This window comes from Cygnus atratus, chromosome 15, assembly GCF_013377495.2.
Source record: "Cygnus atratus isolate AKBS03 ecotype Queensland, Australia chromosome 15, CAtr_DNAZoo_HiC_assembly, whole genome shotgun sequence".
In the NCBI taxonomy this organism is placed as follows: Eukaryota; Metazoa; Chordata; class Aves; order Anseriformes; family Anatidae; genus Cygnus; species Cygnus atratus.
In genome coordinates, this window is record NC_066376.1 from 15,870,859 (window position 1) to 15,888,872 (window position 18,014).

Consider the following 18,014-nt stretch of genomic DNA (forward strand, 5'->3'; position numbering starts at 1 on the left):
TGATTTTTTTTAATTTTTTTATTTTTTTTTCTGTTTGACTGTAAAACTTCCATTAGCAAAGTTTTGTTCCTGATTTAGGTACTCTCCATTTGTGATCCCATAACCTCCTCCTGGTTAACCTCATCAGATTTTGCTCCCAGAATCTCTCACTACAATTGAAACTGAAGGGTAATTTAAGTTGGCTGAAAGTAATTACATGAGTTAGTCAGAACCTAGTGCTAACAAGCCACTTTGTATAGAAAGTCCTGTAACATCATTAATGACCACAAGCCCTCCAGGTCTCTCAATTTTTACTTTAAAGAGAGCTTTGAGTAGAGCAGCATCTCTGTGAACTATGCTGAAAAACAGGTGATGAAAATACTCTCTAATTTTGTGATTAAAATCATCTTTCTTTGAATCCTTCTTTACTGTTAATTTTTCCAGGAGCACTTGGCTGATCTTACTTTCTCTTTAGCTTGTGAAGCTTCTAGTTGTGTAGCTGGGTGCATGTTAAAAAATACAGTTGAACTAAATGATGACAAACTCAATACTATATTCCTAACATTGAAAGTAATATGAAATTAATATTGCATTTATAGCTTTGCACTATGCCTTATCGCAGCACTGCAATCAGATCAGCTCCTTGCACTAACTGAGGTATGAAATAAAGATGTTAAAATCTGTTTTTGACTGTATTAGTGAACATTTTACTTTTTCAATCTTTTGCTTTGTTTCAGTTTTGCAGCTCTTTCATCTTCCCCTTACTGACTATCAGATGTGTGTACAGCTATATAACCCACACTAATTACTTAACGCTACATAGGAAATATAGTAATTCATTCAGCTTTTGTTAGATGTTACTAGTGGGGTTCTTGAAAATATGCAAATATAATCTACTGACTCTTTCACACTCCTTACGCATTCTGTGTTAAATGAATTGTATGTGTTGCCTATATATATAAATGTATTTTGCATTTGGTTATGTCTGCCATTTAAGTAGTAATAGACTGCAGATAAGAGTATCTCAGGAATTTCCCATCAGCTATCATAACAGTTCATGACTGCCAGCAATTCCTTGATAAATCTCTTGATCAACAGCTGTAATCCCTATGGGATTATTATTCTCCTCAGCTATGGTCATGCTTAGTCACTCCCCATTTTGACCACATTAAGTCTGTGTTAATGCTGGATTCTATAGGTAGATGTAAACATAAGCTTAGAAGTCCTGGTGAAGTGAAACTGCCACAAGTGTGTGCCATGGAGAAGAATGAGCTGCAAATTTCTGTTATCTGTCTCTCTCATTCACTCCCCATCCCACCCTCCACAAGAAAAAGTTTGTTTAAAATCAAAACCTCAAATGCAGAACAGCACAGGCCAGAAGGAAACACTTCAAAGGTGAACTGAATAGCAGCCAGTAGTGGCAGATGTTTCATAAAGTTTTAGACATCTTAAACTATAGTCCTTCCCCTTGCTGAAAAACCTTGAGTGACAGTTTTGATGGTATTCACACCTACCTTCTTTTGAAGGGGCTGGGATTTCCAAGAAGGCACCTCGTATGTATTTTCTTTGCAATTTATCCCACGCTGCTACTCTGCTGCTCCCTTTCATTTCAAAATGAGTTACCTATGTGTGATGCAAAGTAAAAGTTAACGGTAATTTTGACCATTATCACAGATACTTTAAAATCTCAGAATGTATTTTCATTTTTGAATTTATCTAAAAAGCATTTAAAAAATAACGTTCTTTTCAGCTGTACGTTGCATTCACCTCTATACTGATGCCTCCTCTGCAGTCTATTTTTCCCATGAATAAAGAAACTAATATGAGATTCTTGCCTGACTGTCCTGTGTTAGAGGAGAGTAAGCACTTTTGCTTCAGTTGTGATTTTCTGTTGTTTTATTTTAGAGCTAAAGTGGGCTTTAGTATCCTCAGAACTAACGGTGAAAGGTTTGGGGGGGAAGTACAAAGCTGAAGTCTTTACTAAGCATTCTGTGTGAGAAACACCTTCAAGAAGATATGTAATATATGTAATGTGCTTTTTGACTTTGCAAAACATGTAATTTACTACTACCCTATGGATGAGACCCTGTTCTGATTCTGGTCGGAGAGGAATGTAACTTGGCTTGTGTTTACTGCCTGTGATGAAGCAGTGCAGAAGACAGAAACTTAAGGTTCCCAATTTAGAAGGGAGAGATAATCTATCACAATAAATTAGGTTATGTGTGTGTATTCCCCATTTAGAGGGTCTATGGGGGACTTTTCCTGAATGCCTGTTTCTGTGCAACTTGATCAAAATTCACAGAGAATCTAGATCAAATCCTTAACTTCCAAGAACTAGTTTAGGTAAGTTATAATAAATAATAGATGCATTGGCTTTAAAAATTTCTGTGCGCTTATAGCAAGAGATATTTTGGCACTGTACTGTGATAGATTTTCTGGGTGAAAACTGCAGGATATGTTCTATTTTACAAACCAGTTACATAAGACAATGTCTATTCCATAGGTGACAGCTGCCATTTAAAATTAACCGGCAAAATAAAGACTAAATAATCTTTAAATAGTCTTAAACATTCAGAAGGATTCAGAATTGTCTCTTTTTTTAACTTGTCTAGTTAAATCATATACTCTCACTCCACAAAATATAATATTAAGACAATTAAAAATATAGAATGAAAGCCATCAGCTGTAACCCTTTCTCTGTAATCTGTGCTGTAAGCTTCCTCCTACCACAGGCTGTTTAGCAACCAGCATACCATGAATCCATAGCTCAGGATAGGGCCAATCCTGCACAGCTGTCTAACTTCTACTCAGACTTCTGAGAAAGAGCTGTGAGAAAGTCTGTAAAGAGATCAGAAAGGTAAAAATAACTGGCAGAGATGGGACTGTTGAGACAGAATCAAGGATTCAAGGGAGAAAACATCAGCATACAAAGGAAGATTCGAATGGGGTAAAAATAAAAAAAATAAAAAATGAAGACTAGTCAGTTGAGTTAGAATAGTCAGGAAGAGCTGTCCAGATAATCAGGTTAAACCATCAGTGCCATCAGTATCAATTGACCTTGTGGAAGGCAACTTGGCAGCACTGACTGCTTGTCCCAGAGAGCTGTGTGGGGAGGCCAGCCTTTCCTCTCCTGACTAATGGGACAGCCTGTTGGGGCAGCAAAGACACTTCAGGTGCCTTAGGAAGAATTACGATGCTAATTCTTATTCTAATAGCTCGTTATATACTGCCTAGATTTTGTGTGTCTGCCAGTAAATAATTGCTTTTTTATTACTATTTTATATTGTGTTTCACTTTGAGCCTGTTTGAAGCAGCCTGAACAAATGAAGCCCAAAAGTGAGGTGCAACAGAATGTCTCATCCAAGTTACCTAATTTATTGAAAGCAGAGGAAAGACATTTTTTTCTTTACCTACACCTTAAATTTTAAAGAAGTTTCTAGTCCAAGTTTCACTTTCAGTGTAAAATACGCCCTTGTGGAAGCTGTTACAAATGTCAACACTTTAAGGAGTGTGAATTTATGGTGGCATTGAATTTTAATGGCACTATAAATGTCTATAGTAATGGTGATATATCTATAGCAATAAATTGCTAGGGAGAAATATAAAAATAAATGTAAGATAAAATATTGTGTATAAAATATGTTTTTACATATTCTTTAATGATTAAAAATCATAGAAAAGTAGAGGTTATAAATCACTGAAAACTGCTGTTATATTTTACATGCTGTTTTCCTCATATAACATACAGATATGATTCCTTGGTCAGAAATTGCATTAACTTTAATGAGGACAATCCAGGTGATTTTTTTGTTGTTGACTTGAAAAAAACTAATTGACATTAAGGACACCATGGAAATACTGATATGAATGACCCTCATCACTGAAACTATGCCTGCTGTGAAAGAAACATTTATAAATGGTTAGTAATCCTTCCTGGCCTCCCATCCCCCTGCCAGTTCCCCGTTATTCACTGTATCTCATCTCATTTTGGCTGAAAAGACATGTTCACAGGGTAAAGGTATTTTCAGAACATGGTAAAAGGAAAACTTAAAAAACAAGGAATTCATAGAAATACAGAAGAATATACAGCATTTTCTCTGTGTACATCAAAAGTAGTGCTTGATATAATGAATGATCAGTCTACTCTTCCATTAATTCATTGTCTTAAAAACCTTTATGTCCTTCATTTATTTTCTTAAAATGGAGGCAGCTGAAAATTATGAGATGGTTCCTTGACAGTTGCTGATGTTGACATCAATAAAACCTACCAGTCCAGGACTATTAATGGAAAAATAAGAAACAAATAGAACTTGTTCAGAGATGAATATTAGTTAGGCAAAGCAAACAACAAGAATCCCAATAAACACGTTAGGCTGGGACAGGGGGGTGGACAGTAGAAGATTGTCCTAAGAATTCACAGAAGCCCCTGATATACGGAAACTGACCTGGAAGATTAAACAATGACGCTGTAATTTATGTGCATGCAGAATTTTGATGACTGGATGAAACTGAGTCCATGTATTACATTCATCTCAGACAAGTGGAGATGAAGTAAGAAGAAGCTATAGATATTGGGGTATCAGAATAGTTCCAACAGGGCAAACTCTAAACCATCATGTTTATACACAGTCAGCGTGTATACACAAGACAGTGGCTGATATAAGCAGCAAAGACAAAAAGATTATGCATACATCTGATGGAACAAAAGATGCTCTAAGGGACTTTCTGAAAACCTACTTGCAAGCCGTTGGTCTAATGTTGGTCTGATCCTCTACTTCTGGGTATCCCAGCTGTAGCTCCAACCATGCTGCTGTGAATGCATATCTGCATGTGGTCTGTCTGCAGAAATAGGTAAAAGTATCGTGTGAGCTGATATCTGCTATTAATAATTAGAGCTTAAAGCCATTAACAGTCTAATCAATAAAAGGTGTCTAAAAACCTCAGCTATGATTTGGGTCTCCTCCTGACTCAATCCACTGTCAGGAAAAAAGAAAGTTGCAACAACACAGCACAGCAAGGTGTCTGCCTATTCTCCATGTGAGTGGGCACAGGGCCCTGAAAAATATTTTCAGAACTGCCAGCTCACTTTCATAGAGCAAATCATTATTCAAAAGTGTTGAGAACTGATTTAATTTCATTCTTAAAGAAATAAGGACAGCAGAATTTAAGCAATGCTAAGTGGGTGGGGATTTTTTGTTTGTTTGTTTTGTTGTTCTTTTTTGTTTGTTTGTTGTTTAAATCCAGCTTTCTTGTTTCTCCCTCTAAAAAAAGGGCTCATTGAGACACAGACTTTCAAACAGCTTATTAGACGGACAGTCTCACCCAGGAGATCCTGGCTGACCTAAGATGCATAAAGGTACCAATTACACATGCCTGAAGAAAATAAAAATGAGGTTCAAAGAAAAAGTGCAGCAATGAGCAGGCTTAAGCTTTCTAACAAATCAAGCTTTTCTAATTGTCCAGTAAAAGCAAGTTGGCTTATTGAAAAATGTCTGCAACATCGAGTACAAATTACTGTTATTTACACTGCATATTCTTAATTCCTACACTGACATTTGGTATCACATTCTTTCTGAAACCTGATTACATTAGAAAGCATACAGTACATGTAACTACATACTCATTTTCCACATCAACCATAATCCCTTTGCCTCTTGTGCCTCTTATTTCTTTTCCATCCTCTGCTGGAAAAGGAACGCAATTGTATCACTTCAAGACTCATGCAACAAAGGCATGTATTTGGTAAACTTTTTGCACTGTGCATTCCATTGTCTTGCACATTATCACTGATGCTCAGGCATACAATGAATATCTACATTACACACAGTCTCTGGGGAAGAGGTGAAGTGAAAAATAAGCAAGGAAGGTCACCACTTGCCTGCTTTGCTTTTTGCTACTCAGCTTTCAGCAGACTGGTGTGGGTTCCCTGCTTCCATGAGACACCTTTAAACTCATCATGGGATGTATTCATTATGTAAGAATACAGCTTACAGAGTCATTTATTTACAATATGGTGCAAAACACCTCTTTTTTTTTTTCCTCACCTTATTTATTTCTAGCTTTGACCATTACTTAAATGTTTTATTTAGTTTCCACTGCATGGGGTCTCTTGTCTTTAAAAAATGTGAACAATGAAAGACATATTTTCCTAACAGATACTGAAGTTTTAACACTTACACCCCAGTAAGAAGCAATTTTAACTGTTTGCTACAATTTAAAAAAAAAAAATCAAATATTTCTGTCCATCCTGCTCTTTATTGTACTTTACTTTTACATGACAAGGTTACAACTTATTAATAACTTAGATTTCATTTTATCAGTATTAGATCAATACATATTCTTATTAAAGACAAACAAATATCTGGGCATACAGAATATTCCATTAACACACTGCAGATAAGATATATAAATTCCATTGCTAAAATTGCATCATTTCCATGCTGAGACATGAACTTTCTAACAAAGTTATCACACAAGTGTTTCAAATGTAATAGCTTCTCCTTAAAGTTGATTCTTCCTTCATACATAAGAATTCCACACCAAGACTGCAAGCACTTTCAAAAGTCTCTCTCTGTGCTTGCAGAAAGCTCATGCAAATATAAAATAGTGTTACTACTACTCCTGGTTTTCCACAAGAAGCAGATGAAAGAGGGAACATGATGATAATATGGAATTATTATTTTTTTGAGTTCTCTGCCTGACTGTGCTAGGTCTGGACTCTCAGAAGTTTTTAGCCAACCTAATCCCTTGCATTTAGTGTCAACCACACTTCCATTGGATCTCCTTTTCTTTGACATATTGGTATTTCCAAACATACGTACTTTACCTAGAGACAAAAAGGGGTTAGCCAGGGAAGATGAAATGATCCAAGGGAGGAAAGTAGAAATGATCTATATGAATGAAATGGACAAGGCATAAGCTGCTATCCTTATATGCTCAAAACAAGTTTAGTATAACATGAAAAATGGAAATTAAAAAAAAAAAACTTTCTACCAGATGCAGTCACTTGGGAGTGCTGAAAATCTTTCTATCCATGATAGCAAAATGAACAAACAAGAACAACAGATAAAAAAAAAGAAAAAAGAAAAGGAGAGAAATGGAGAGAAGTGAAAATCTATCCAAAGTACTATTAATTTTTGCCATAAATAACAACAGATGGAACCTGTGGCTTCACCCAAAATAAATGAGATCACAGACAAAAGAATATCAACACTATTGTCAAATGAGTAAGCATGGAGTTTTCCTGAAATTCTAAGCCCTGAAATTGATGCCATCTATGCCTGTGTGTGTCACACGGAAGCAGTCAGTTTAGGCATTTACAGTGATGTACGTGAACCATGATGTAAAACATGTCGATGTAAAACAATGTGCTAAAGTTTCTGATAGACTTTATAGATAAACGGGATAGTCAAATAGTGGGACATGGCCTGTATTAAGTAACTAACTTTATTCTCCTTAGAAAACTACTCTCAGAAAAAGGGAAAAAGGATTTTAGACATGTTTTATGGTTAAGATCTCAATTGCTTAGACCATCATCACAGAGTATTTGGAGCTATACATTCTAGACAGAGAATGTATAGGGGACATTTTTGATTTTTTGGTTTATCTGTTGTTGCATGTCATTATGATTTTTATTACTGTTGGCTGTGTTGTTATGGCTGAACACAGACTTACAGCTACGTACAGAGACTGATTGAAGAGGTATCCATAAAAAAGAGTTCACCTACAAGAATCCACAAGGTTTTCATTTTGGGAAACATTTCCAGATAAAAGTTTCCCTTTCACTCTGATTAATAAAAGGAAATGTCTTTCTCATCACTTATGCTACAGACTGAAAATTGATTATCCGTAAAGTGACCCATCTGATGGCAGCTATTATAATGTCTCTGGTACTCACATAGCAGTAGATTTCTACAGATGCTTTCCCTAAGATCTGCGTTTATAGAACACCATCTGGTGCTTCGCACAGATCAAGTTTTGCTATTACCAACATACCACAAGCCCTTGTTTCCCTAAATATAGAAATGTTACAATTACCCACAGTTATTCATCTATTACACTGAGCTAAATAGTGCTCCCACTGATTTGTGATTTTTTGTTATTGTTTTCTTAAAATGTATTCACAGTATAAATTTCACCATTTCAAGAGACTGTTTGATGATAGCTATACATAGATACTTTTGGACTGCTGCTTTCAGCAGTCTCCGAAATAGAAATTCCTAAGTGGCAGTTTGAGAATCAAATTTTTGGAAGAGCACATGACCAAAGCACGTGACCGTAATGAATACTATTTCAAGTTTTGTCACAAACTAGAATGCCCTCTTGGTCAGAAGAAGTCACAGAGACACCAAAACATCAAACTGGAGACGATTTGCCGTGCTCCTTTCTGCAATGTAAACATAGATGAAGCATCTTGGGCCCAGTGCTCTCAGTTCTGCACTTTTCCTCAGAAAATAATTAAAGAGAAAAGATACACAAAACCATTTCCTAAACCTCTCATTAATATCCCTCAGACATTCTGTGCCACGTAGTGCAGCAGTCAGAAGCATTGTATTATCAAAACTGATACAGGCTGGAGAAGATAACATACTCTGCTGATACAAGCCATGGGATTTCTGTCAGCCTGGGGATAGGTAGTGTAGTCAGGGTATTTAGTTGCAGCTAATCCAGATACAGAAGAAATGAATGAAGAGAGAAACTTGGAGAAACTGTAAGACAAGCTGTAAGAGGTAAAACTAAAGTAAAAATAGCACAGAAGAAAATGAACAAGTGCTCCACTTTCTAAAGAGAAACCACTATTACCATCACTCCGAGTCCTGACAGGCACCACACGTACTCGAGCACTGACAGGCCACATGCTAACTCCCTGAGGACGCGACAGGAGTGGAAGTACAATTTAGCACTGAAATGCAAATGCCCAAGGGAAAACCCAGACACATTCATGTGGGGAATAATCTACGAAATGGAAAATCTGGAAAGGACAGAGGGCTGCAGCTATCAAAACGCAATCCAGAGGCTTGGAAAAGAGAGCAAGGGCAACAAAATACCTCCTCACCCTTAAGCAGGACTGGCACAGAGACTGCAACACTGCTAGGCCAGAGAGCATGGCTTTCAGTCACAAAGACCCCTCTCCACTTTTATGAGAGGATTAAGGGTAAAGGGTAAAAGCTTCAGACTCAGTTTATAGCTTTGTTTTGGATGCTGTTGGAGATGCATGCCACAAATACACTTGTCAGCCTCAGTGTACTGACATGAAATATGGGTTAGCACTTTACAGTGAGTCAGATAACCTTTTTATTATGCCCAAGATACTCTAAATGATTTTCTTTACCACCATGAGACTTTTTGCAATGTTCGTCCTGGTTGAAAGCAGCTAAGCTCAAAGAGCTTCCAACAGGCAGGTTTCTCAAGTTCTTTTCTCCTTTGTGTGTGGGAGTTGGCTAACTATATACCTATGAGGAAAGTCAATGCTTAATAATAGTGTTATTATCACAGTGTACAAACCACCCGGGATTATTTGTGATGGCAGTTCAGTGAATTTTAGTCTGATTAGTGATTCAATTACAGCAAAGAAATGTTTTTTTGAAATTACTCATAGCTGAATACTATTATTCCCATTTTATTCTTTAAAAGTATTCTAAGTGAATTTAGTCTGATGTACTAAAGAATACATTACTGCCACAGTACAATGATCCGCTTAAGGTTTTTTTCAACATTGATTTTAAAAAGTCAATTTATGTATTCTCTTTAGGCTGGTAAAGGCTTCTCTTCAGCTCTAAAATAACAATCTGTAGCTACATGGTAAATAAGATTCAAATTTTATCCGGCATTTTAGCGCTAGGACTAAAATAGCATGAATGTTACCATCAGGATGTGACTGGAATGACGGACACAGGCCATGTGCCCATGAAGCTCAGGGAATGATGCAGGGTGAGACTGACTGCAGCCGTTGCGAAAAATCTTTGCCTCTACACAAAGGTGGCAAGACGGTGGCCTTTGTTTTACGCAAGCATATATGTCAGTTGAGTGAGTCAGCTGAGTAAATTAACTGGTGGTGTAAATGTTTTGACCTGAGTTCATTACGAGTGTGAATGTCTTCCAGAGTTAACCAGACCCGCATGCAAGAGCAAATACATGCCTCAGCCCAACACGGAGTATAAAAACTGAACAACTAGCAACAGGATTTTGAAGAGAGCAACAGGATTGAACAGGCTTAACCATCCGTTCCTCCCTGGCAATCGGGCTTGTCCGTGATCGTGATGGTGAGCAAACAGAACAGGAATGGGAATCACATTTACTTTTCTAAATCAAAAAGCTGCATAGTATAAAATATCTTCCAAAAAGTAAATTTGGTATTAAACATGACACCCTCCACACGTGGAATATCTAAAAGAACCCGGTCTGAATGCATAGGATGCTGTCCCAGGGTACCACAATTTCCTTGTTAACCTTTACCTGCAAGAACAACCTGAGTAGTCACTCAAGAAGAAACAGCTAAGGGACTAACAGCTTCAAAATCACACAAGTAAGGAAAGGTTATATTGTACCAGCCTCTGGCCAACCTAGATACAAGACTCACAAGGGCCTACCATGGCATTTTGCCTGAACAACAAACTAATTTCAGCTATGTTTTGAGATGGTTAAAAGCCTTATTACAGTGGAAAATGAGATTAATTACAGCTCCCTGACTTCTAATAAGCACTCAGTTTTAGCAGTATTAGCTCTCCCACTCCCTCAGTATTCCTCAGAAGTTACCATAAAGTCCTATATCCATTTAGGGGGGTTTCCACCTTGAAAAAAAAAAAAAAAAGAATAATTTAAGAAAGTTCTCACTTCAGATTAATGAAAATCATGGTAGTTTAATCTATAACTACAAGCATTCCTGAGTAAGTTGAATCACGGTCTTCTCAGTCCTGCTGTGTGTGTGTGTGTGTGTGTGTGTGTGTTAAGACAATTTGAAAAGAAAACCTTTAATACAGGGTATATGAAAAAAGTAAAAAACAGAGTCATAGTACTTATATTAATGAAATAAAGGTTACACGTGGGTTCCTTTTTTATTTTAATAAACGTCCTGCAGTAGGTCCTTATATTTCAGCTGAAATTGCAGCCCACCTGTGTCTGGCACTGCATGTTTTATGGGATCCAGATAGACATGAATGATAATAGATTTTCTGATTCCTAAACAAGTTATCTCCTTTCTGGACAATGGCATTTGCTGGAGTTTCTAGTACCATCACCTAACAATTGTTACTGCACTAAAGTTAAGAATCACGCAAGCCACAAAAGAGGAAGCAGTAAATAGAAATATACAATCAAAATCAAAACACCTGAATGAGGGAATGTGCTAATATGCTTTAAAGGAAGACAAGGAAGTAGAAAAATCCGGTGATTAAAAAGAACAGTAAAACATTTACAGCTGCCTGGAGGAATTAAAAAGTTAGAGATGACCCCAGTGGGACATACATAATGATTATTTTTTTTTAATTTTTTGAAATCTGGAGATGCTTGTGGCAGGTCTGCAACACTGCACTCCTACTCACTGAACTATACTATATAGTAAAACTGATAAAATAAATAAATAAATAAATAAAAACAGAAATTAAAATGCAATTAAAAAACTAAGATCTACAGGTTTTAGTTATCATTTCACACCAATTTACCAGTATACTAAAATGTCTGTAATTATTATATACATGCATCTCAAATTTCCCCACTGCAATACATAGAGCAGGGTGTTACACAGCCCAGTCTTAATTTAACTTGAAGAGTCTGCAAACCTACTCAGGTGTTTATATACCATATGTCCAGGAGTGATGTGAATGAGGGGACACAGAGCCCCTCTCCTAAACACCCATTTCCAAAAGAACAATCCATCCAACCCCATGTCCCACCTCTGACAGTTTCTGATAACTAGTTCCAAAGTAAAACACTTCAGTAGGCTTTTACTGGTTAAGCCTAATTAAAGTAAATGTTTCCTTTTTCCCTTTATCAGGGATTAGTTAATAACTTGATTCTTAAGAGTTATTAAAATTTTTGGAGGTCTCGGTCATTCACATGTTGACATTAAAATCTGGTAATTCTGGCAGCTGTATGAAGCCAGACAAACAGCACTCCCCCACGTAAGGCTACAAGGAAGAGCTGTCAGTCCTTTGCTGACGTTATCAACCTCAAGAGCTGACCTAGCACCTGCTGGTACATTTATCACAACATCCTTTCCACTTTTCTGGTGATTCCCTGAGTTACCCAGTGTCTGTGCAAAGCCCGTTGTCATAATGAACTGCAAGACTGATGCATTCCTTTCTGTAAAGACAAGGAGATAATTTATACGCTACTGACTCATTTCAGTTATCTAAAAATTCCTTCTAGCAGTGTGATTGAATTATATATTCTAAAACCTCAAATCTCAGAGTAAATTCAGATTTGTTTGGAATACGTTCCCTTCAAAATGATTTCCCAGATGAGACAACAGCAGATCCAAAATGTCTTTTTAAAGCACCTTTTCACTTTTACAAAAACAAGACACCAAGAGACCCACTAAACAAAAGAAACAATTAGTGGATTCTACCAAAATGTATTTGCTGAGTATCCAGTCCTGAATAGTATTTGCACTGCTTGTGGGTGGTTTTGTTTTTGTTTTTTTAATATTGCTACAAATGCTTCAGCAGGAATAAAGACTATGATTATCAAAATACAAAACCAAAAACTTAAGTGTATGTCAGCTGAAAAACACTGAAGTTTGTAATACAATTTAGATTGGAATCTTCATTTAATCATGTTTAATCATGTGACTAAGTGTTTATCTGAAAATTAGTGGGATATTGCTAGTATGATTAATTATCATAAAATCCATCAACCCTGGAATGTTTCATTTTAAAGCGTGAGCATTTAAAGCTTTTCATTTCCTGCCACAAATAATAGCTTGGTATTCAATAGTGAACTATGTATGACCCAGAACAGTTTCAAAGTCAAGCTACAGATGGTGCCCCTTGACTTGCTTACACAAGAGACAAAGTCTGAGGTTGGCTTGCATAAATTAGCAGCACATTTAGGATCCCTCCCACCCAGGCTCCAATTTGTTTCCTGCAAATGTACCTGAATGATTTAAGTTATTGTAAAATTAAATACCTTAAATACCAAGACACCAGTTTGCAGGCTTGTGTTTACAGACAGTGGTGTACTTTTCTCAGTTTACAGAGTGCTACTGAAAAATAATCTGTCCAAAATTAGGCACCTCCACCCAGATTCCTAAACTGAAACTGAGTGAGCCACACTTTCTATTCTTTAAATTCACAGGTTTGTTTTTATAATCTACTAGGTTAAAAAAAAAAAAAAAAAAGTAACTTTTCAAATTTTCCTTAAAATAAAATACTAGAATTTAAATTTTATGTATGCATCTTTCTCATTCTTGGCAGACTATGCTGTCCCTACACACCTCTCTTCACTCACCGTATTGCCCAAAATAAATGGTTGCTCTTTAAATAACAGTGATGATGAGAATAAAATAGCATTTTTTAGCCTCAGCAGTCAGAGCTGGCTTTGATCCCTTACATATTTAACTATCTTTGATTTTTTTGTCTCTAACTGACATATTCTAAATTTAAGCATGGCAACAAAACAGAATAGTTAAGATTTCCCTCTAACAAAGCAGTGGATTCTTCTGATTTTTCTGGTAATAATCTTCTTTATTCAGATAGAAAGTAAAATTCATATTCATACAGCTTCTCTCAATGCTAGTCCTGTCCCTACTGACACCTGAGCCTTTGAAAAGGCCTCTTCGGGTACTGCCCAGACAAACAAATGATAACAGCCAAGTCCTCTGGACAGCCTGCACTTTCCATCAGTAGACCCTAACAGCACCTTACCTAATGTAACTCCTGGGTACCAGGGTTTGGTTGTATCCAATAGGTGACAATGGAACAAAATAATCCATCATGGATATTGATCAGTTCTATTCTTACTCCAGCTATTGCACTTTCCTTTCCAGAGATAGATTTCCAGAGAAACGTGATATCAAAAATTCAGAGGAACACTTCAGTCTGACATAAGGGAGATGATAGATACATGGGAATGAAAACACAAATGGAAGGATAAAGTAGAAGGAAAAAAGAAAATAAAAAGTAGGAAGACAAGATACCGAAGCCCATCAGTCTTCCTACAAACAGCCTCATCTTGAGTAATAATTATGACGAAGACTTTTGCAAGGTCATATCTTTGCCTAACGTACTACCAAGAAAGCATTAAGGAACAGTCGATTTCCAATAATACTGCACTTTCCTTGATTGTTTCATCTTATTTACCTACTTTGAAAGATAATATCCACATGAGACTAAAGCACAGATGTGTCCTAACAGCCATGAGAAAACTAGGGAGCATGGAAAGCCTGTGTCCGAAAGAAAACAAAATGTGTCATTGTAGCAGCCCTCTGATATAACAGGATTTCTAGATTCCAGATAGAAAACCAATACACCAAAACCACAAACTCTACTAGGATTTAAGAAATGGGAATAAGACTTAAATGGAATTTACATACTTAAACCTCGAGATGCAGACTTTTAACTTAAAAGTCCTACCTAAAGAGAAAACCAGCCAACTAAACAAGCACACAAACAACAACAACAACAAAAATCAACTAATCAATTAATGAATAAAGGAAAAAAAATGTTATTATCTATTTTTTTTCTACGATTCTCCATGCCTGGAGAACAGTTCTGCTTTGTTTTTTGTTTCTTAGTGCTAAAAAAATTGTGGTCTATCCCAAACCTAACTTATCGTGATCCGCAATCTGTGTTTCCTATGTTGTTATCTGCTTTCTCAGAAGAATGTTCACAGGGAATGTTCCAGCTTGCCATGGCCTAATCCTGGCAACTGTGATACCTGTTCTCAGTTTGAGCATCTCAACTAGACCACGCCACTTTATTATGCCAGGCCATTAAGTTGCCTGGAACCCAATCAAGACATAAGGTGCTATAAAAAACAGAGTCAAAAGAGATTCTCAGTCTTCTCTGAAACCTAAAGGCATTCCTGGTGCTTCCACAGTCTCTCTTACAGCCCGTCATCCATGCATGCAGTCTTTCTCAGTAAGAACAGAAATACCGAGCCTCATTATTCACATTATCAGAACTGTTACTAAACTACAGAATAAAATTGATCATCCCCGGTTTTGATGCCTAGTTCCAGAAGACATGATCACCACAGCTTTGGAAAGAGGAATGTGCCTCCTGTTAACTAGATACTAAAATCAGTTCAGCAAAAAAGGGCTGTGATTCACAGCCAGGTAACATGCCAGGACCTATCTCTGATTGCAGTGCTAACTTTTCTAGATAGGAACTGAATGCCCTGTACTTCATAAAATGATGGTTTGAGTCTCTCCTTTAGGCAGCAGATGCATAAAAACACCTTCACTGGCTAATTTATTTTGCTCAAGTTTAGCCTCTTTGAGGTTTTTAGTCTACATGACCTTGCCCCAGTCAAACACTACTTTTGCTCACAGCAAGAACTAAAGGCTGACACCATAGAAACCCAAATCTCAGGCTGAAACCATGGCAACGCGAGCATCTTCCTTCAGGCATACGCAAAGTATGGAACACAATTTCAAAATATTCAAATTGAAATAAATCACTCTCAAGCATTTCAATTTTCTAACACTGATTCCTTCAAACTATTACAACCTAGATTCTCAAGATGGCCTCTGGTTCCTGTGAGAACTTCTCAGGGTAAATTCCTAAAAATAGTTCACCAGTTACCTTGACGCATCAAAGAATGGGTAGTTCAAGAACTGTCTCTAAATTCCTTTGAAACAGCAGAACACGAGGGTTTCCTTCAGTCCAGCTGTTCTTAAAAGCCCTTTCTGTGAGTTTCTCCCCTAATGCAGAAAGAATACAGAAAGTACTACCAGTCACACAACCTAACCAAAATGAAGAAAACATCAGAAGAAAAAGCCTTTTTCCACTGACCAGCTCCTTTCAGTTTCTTTAATCTTCAGGTTATTTTGTAGCAATAACAAGTGCAAAATTTTCGGACAGAAATGTGATGTTTTTCCTTTAAGTGACCAGTAATGCAGAAAAAAAAAAAAAAGAAAGAAAACGTAGCCTTACTCTTCAAGCTTTTCTATAGGCTGTATGGCAATTCGAATACATAGACCATTTATATGAATTTAAGTGGTTCGTTAAATATTACGGAAGAAACTTTTTTAATCAGTAGTTTTTTTATATAGAATACAATAAGAGTTTTCCATAACTTACTGCCAGATTGATTTAAAAGGTTTTTAATTGCCTGAGTTGCACTGAATTATTATAGAACAGCTTGCCAGTAGGGAATGTCTTTCCCTAATGATAGTTGGCATACACTTTTAAGTAAGAGAGTTTCTTAAAAATCTCTAATGTAACTGTCAATATTTTATTATCCACATAGATGTCCATTTTTTTTGTGAATCATTAATTTATTAACATCAAACTTCTGAGAAGTAGCAACACGTTAATTATGCATTGCATAGCATTGCTCTTAATCAGTCACGGCCTTTCATCTGATGAATGTCCTTGACTTCTTATATTGTTAGAAAGGGGGAACAGAAGCACAACACTTAATTTTATGCCATTCATTTAAAAAGTACTTCTCCATTCTTTCTCTTATCTACTTGGTACTAAATAAGGAATTAAGGGTATCTCTAGTTCAGCTGCCCTCGTCCTTATGGGTGACTTCAGCTCCCCAGATACCAGCTGGGAATACCACGCAGCCAGCACAAACAGGTCCAGGGAATTCCTCAGGCACATTGAAGTGAAATTCTTGGTACAGGTACTAAGGGAGCTGACTAAGAAAGGTGCCCTCCTAGACCAGAGAGGGTCTCATGGGTGATCGGTGGCTGCCTTGGCCATGGTGACCATGAAGCAGTCGAGTTTAAAATCTATGGTGATGGGAGAAAAGCAGGCAGCAGATCTTCAGCAAATCTTCAACCGTGGATATGGGGAGATAAGATATATATACACGCTCTAAAAACATTAATAAAATATACCTAGACTGTGACCTAGAGCTTCAGCAGTACATATCCAAATGACAGGTCAAGCTGCAGAAAAGCACTTATGCAGAGGAACTCATTGTTATGGATATCACAAAGGATTCTTCTCAGTTGAAATATGATTTTCATAAATGTTTTTTCTGAGCTTTACATGATTATCCCTACTCCAAAAACTCCTGCAATTTGACCATTTTTAACAGACCTGCCAACACTACTCTAGTCAACAACAGGAAATTACTGAAACTGTTTTATTCACCTTGCACCACACACTCCAGTCTACACTGCACTCTGACTCCATCGACAGCGTGTCCTGGGAAGCTCATAACATTAGCCAGCATTCATGATGCCTTCTGCTGGGATCAAGATGCTGAAACAGTATACAAATACATTGTGACCTATATATACAGACCTATTAGTGGACAAAAACCTTCCCTCCCTCCAGTTTTGGAATGACATTGTTATATGCATTTGAACTCTTTTAAGATCAAATTCACCTGCTGGTGAACACAAAACAAACCTGATGAATCTCTGGCAAATAAGGTGTTTCAAGTAAAAATGAAAAGAAGTTGCAATTCTGACAGATAAGCTCTTTTGCTCAAGCTTTGAAGCTGCTATTATGGTTGGAAAAGCAGTTATACAAACAGCTCAGAAATTCACCTTGCTCTACTGCCCATCCAATATCTTATTTCTCTGATGGTTTCTCATTTCAATGTAATCACATTCCCAGTAAAAATGGAACAGTGCAGGAATGGAAGGCTTGACACAAGTTATTCAGTTCAAAATATATGAAACAATATTAAAACTGGCCATAGGGTTTTTCAGGAGGGGGAAGGGAATGTCTACTTGACTAAATTTAAAATATATTTCATGTGAAATTTTGATTTTATAGAACATATCCTTGCTGATCCCTTTGCTACTTCCTTCTGTAGTAAACATGAACTGGTGGAAACATAAGGCTTATTTGAAATCCTAAAAAGTAATTAAAGCTGAGACAGCCCAGAAAAAAAGAAGTTCAAAAGTAAAA

General features: G+C 36.9%; 1 protein-coding gene and 1 long non-coding RNA gene across 2 annotated transcripts in view; one reads left to right on the top strand and one right to left on the bottom strand.

Annotated features, from left to right (window-relative positions):
• Positions 1-4,818, bottom strand: part of LOC118249139 (uncharacterized) — a 58,530-nt gene extending 53,712 nt beyond the window's left edge. Inside the window, exons 1-2 of the long non-coding RNA XR_004778960.2 lie at positions 4,717-4,818; positions 1,494-1,602 (exon numbers count right to left, since the gene is read on the bottom strand). This is a non-coding gene — a long non-coding RNA (uncharacterized LOC118249139). The remainder of the gene's footprint in view (positions 1-1,493; positions 1,603-4,716) is intronic.
• HAPSTR1 (HUWE1 associated protein modifying stress responses) overlaps positions 1-18,014 on the top strand; it is an 824,185-nt gene that overhangs the window by 403,453 nt on the left and 402,718 nt on the right. The window lies entirely within an intron of this gene.